The sequence below is a fragment of the Rattus norvegicus genome, chromosome 8, assembly GCF_021556685.1.
Source record: "Rattus norvegicus strain SHRSP/BbbUtx chromosome 8, alternate assembly SHRSP_T2T, whole genome shotgun sequence".
NCBI classification, from domain to species: Eukaryota; Metazoa; Chordata; class Mammalia; order Rodentia; family Muridae; genus Rattus; species Rattus norvegicus.
The window spans coordinates 60,514,538-60,517,917 of record NC_141541.1 but is presented as its reverse complement, the minus strand read 5'-3'; the positions used below and the strand labels follow the sequence as shown (position 1 = coordinate 60,517,917).

The 3,380-nt window shown below is 43.6% G+C and overlaps 1 long non-coding RNA gene across 1 annotated transcript in view; it reads left to right on the top strand.

Moving 5' to 3' along the window:
- LOC148004131 (uncharacterized) overlaps nt 1-3,380 on the top strand; it is an 876,089-nt gene that overhangs the window by 232,924 nt on the left and 639,785 nt on the right. The window lies entirely within an intron of this gene.

Genomic DNA, 3,380 nt, shown 5'->3' with positions numbered 1-3,380 from the left:
GATCCCACAGGGAAGTAAGGTTGCTACTGGCTCAGATAAATGGTCATGTCAGACCCCTCTGATAGTGATGACATGTGGCACGGGACAATGGGGCACATGCTCTCCCACTGCTGGGTCCCTGGAGAGCCTGGGGGAAAGGCTGTGATGAGCTCTTGAATGACAGGCACATTGTGAAGCCTGAACGCACACAAGCTCACACACAGCTGACTGCTCTGCGGTCAGGGCATCTTACTCCACAGCGGCTGCCCCGAATTGCCAAAGGAAGCTAGAGGACCGTTGCCTCCTTAGGGGAATTCTGAAGACCTTGACAAACTCCAAATAATTTTTTGAAAATTAGAGACAAAGGGTGATTTCATTTCAATAGGATGCCTGTGCAGCTAGCTCCACAAAGATAGGTGCCACCCCTGCTCTGAGCGCCTGACATCCCACAGAGCCCAAAATGTAAAAGCTAACACATCTTGTCGAGCTCTAAAATAAGGGATGAAGCTTGCCCACTTTTCTATTTAGTTGTTCTGCGTTGGTTATGCTTAACCACTAAGGTTTGTTTTAAAGGTAAATAAAGGAGGGAGAGAAGAAGGAAGGTAAGTGGAGTGAGGGAAAGGTAGTAAAATTAACCCTGATGAGTAAAGGGCAGACCTCGGTGAAGTGGAGCGATGCATCAACTCTTCCGTTTCGTCTGGACAATTGATTTGTTTTGATTTGTTTCTTCATAACACAGGAAAGCAGACACAGAGCCAGAGAATCAGTAAATACCTTTTGATAGGCCTTTCCACACACTTAGCACTTAATTACATTCTTTCTTATATGATTTGATATCTTTGCGGGTGTGATGCTGTCTCTGAATCTGGAAGTTTTCTCAAGAACACACTTGCTTTGCAACCTCGCTAGCACCTGTTCACGGGACCGTATTACCTTGACATCACGAATCAGCCCTTAATAGAGCAACTAAAACTTGTGATTTTATGTTTGTCCCTTGTCCCCTGATGTCCACTCTTCGTTTTCTCTATGTGAACAGGGCCCTCTAAAGGAAGCAGAAAGCCTGGTACATTCAGCCTAGTAACAGTAGAATTGTGGAATCTCTAAACAGGTTGTCAGGAGTCTTCGTAAATAAAACACAGGGGTTGTTAAGCTTGCCCAGGTTGGTATTCCGAGTTAAGATGCAGACACCTACAAGGAGCATATGGACACTGTATCAAGCAGAGCTCAGTGAGTCAAGCTTCTGAAGCCTGAGGAACCATAAAGTTGCTAGAACAGAGGTGGTGGATGAATTTCCCCACTCAGGTTGGAGTGCTGGTGTACATTGACTAGCAGGAATAGTTACAGCCCTCAGAAGAACAAGACAGCCTTCAGCAGGAAACGTCATCCTTAGCAGCCTGGAGTGGGGCGTGGGAAAGGAAAACACCATTAGCTCTAGTAAAGAACAAAGAGAATGAATATTTTTTTAAAGGTCTCCAAAGAGAGCACTTAGTGACTGCTAGCTGGAACTGTCTGATGCTAAGGCCTGTCCCAGAACTCCCTGAGATGACAGAATGGGACCCTGAGATCATTGCCTTCCTGCTTATGTACCAATAAGAGGAAACAAAACTGAAGTTCTCTCATTCATGGTGAGATTTGCTGCACCTAAGAACCTGAGATTCTGGTGAGGCTAAAAGCTTAAGTCTCAGCTTCTACTACAAGTATGAGCTCAGAGACATGGATCGCATTGAGCAAAATAAACCAGAAGAAAATGACTATTATATTTTTTCTCTCATCTGAGGACTCTGTGCACACACATACACACACACACACACACACACACACACACACACACACAGGCATATGCACACACACTGACACACGCACATACACAATCACATCACATCACATGAATGTACAAAGGGAAGGGAGGACTCTTTGAAAAAAACAGGAAAAGTAGAACAGGAAAAAGGTAATAGGAGGTGAGTGTAGTCAAACAATACACAAGAACAAAGACATCATTACAAAACTCCAACATTTTATACAACAAGAATACAGCAATATTTATTCTGTGCTATAATAAAATGCCAATTTTTGCCCCTAAAATGAGGTCAACAGAAGTCCCTAAACTAGGTGGGGTGTTTGGAATTTATTTCATAGGAATTCAAGATATACATGGTCCTCACTGTTGTTTTAAATTTTAGTAAATTTTTGCATTTTAACAAGCATTTAAGAAACCATCAAAGCATCTCCCTTGCGTTCGTATTTTCTGTTTAGGCTCTGTTGATAATCTCATGGCTCTGCATGTGTGAGGAAGGAGGCAAAAGGATGGTACCCTGTGGGCATCTGTGACTGGCTCTGTTAATAACTGTGTTCCATTTCTCATTATAGGCTGACATTTTCAAAGCCAAAAGCTCTTCTACAGTCCATTAGCCTCTTGCACCGGGCTGGGACTGAGGTCTAGAACAAAGAGAAAGTAAGATTGGAAAATCATGTGAGACCAAAATGGCACAAGCAGGGTGAAAAGTTTAATAAGGTCATCTCCTCTGTCTGATGGTACCTGGAGCTTTAGGGACAGTCACTTGCTCAGAAAGATCAGAAGAATGCTGCAGAGAGCAGGGAAGGGTCGGCTTGCCCTGGGTGCTCTGCTTGTTCAATACCTGGCTGGGTTTCCAGTTATCAGCTATCAGTTATCATTGAAGTGGTTTTGCATAATCAACAGTCACTGAATTTCAGTGGCATACAAGAGTAAGGTACTAAGTTCACATACATGGGGCTGGTGTGGGCTGGACTGGGGTCAGGGGCCCTAAACAGGTTATTGGACATAGATGTAAATAAACACTACTCCGAGTAAGACTTTTTCACACCACTGTCTGAGGGACGTGGGAGCCTGCCGTCAAACCTTGTTCATGCGGCAAGCCCAACTTCACTATCAGTGGAATATGTTCTTCCCATGGAAGGAACAGAAGAGGAAACCAACTTGGAAATGACCTGTCTACAGCAAGAGTCACCCTAGTCTGACCCATTTCAAGAGTAACAGAGTTGTTATCAAAGTGGCCAAGGACAGGTGATGCTTCTGTGACCTTGATCACTTTTCTTCAAACAGCAGATAGGACAGTGAACTCCTAGTACCTTTCTAGGATATGTGTGGGATATTCGTTAGGAACTTCTTGTCCACTGACCTTCTCAATGTTTTGGCGTGAGTAGATTGTTGTGTAAAGTTGCCCATTTCACCTTTACATTAGCAAACTACTAACAAGGTCTACAATGGATTGGCTGGATAATATATGTGACAACAGGATGATGAGGGGGTGCCTTGCCATATTTAAAAGAAATAAAAGCAGATTATTTCGGGACATGGAGTAAAACTGCCAATATAGTTGGTTGGTGTAAACAGCATGTTGTGGGTTAGTATGTACGCTGCT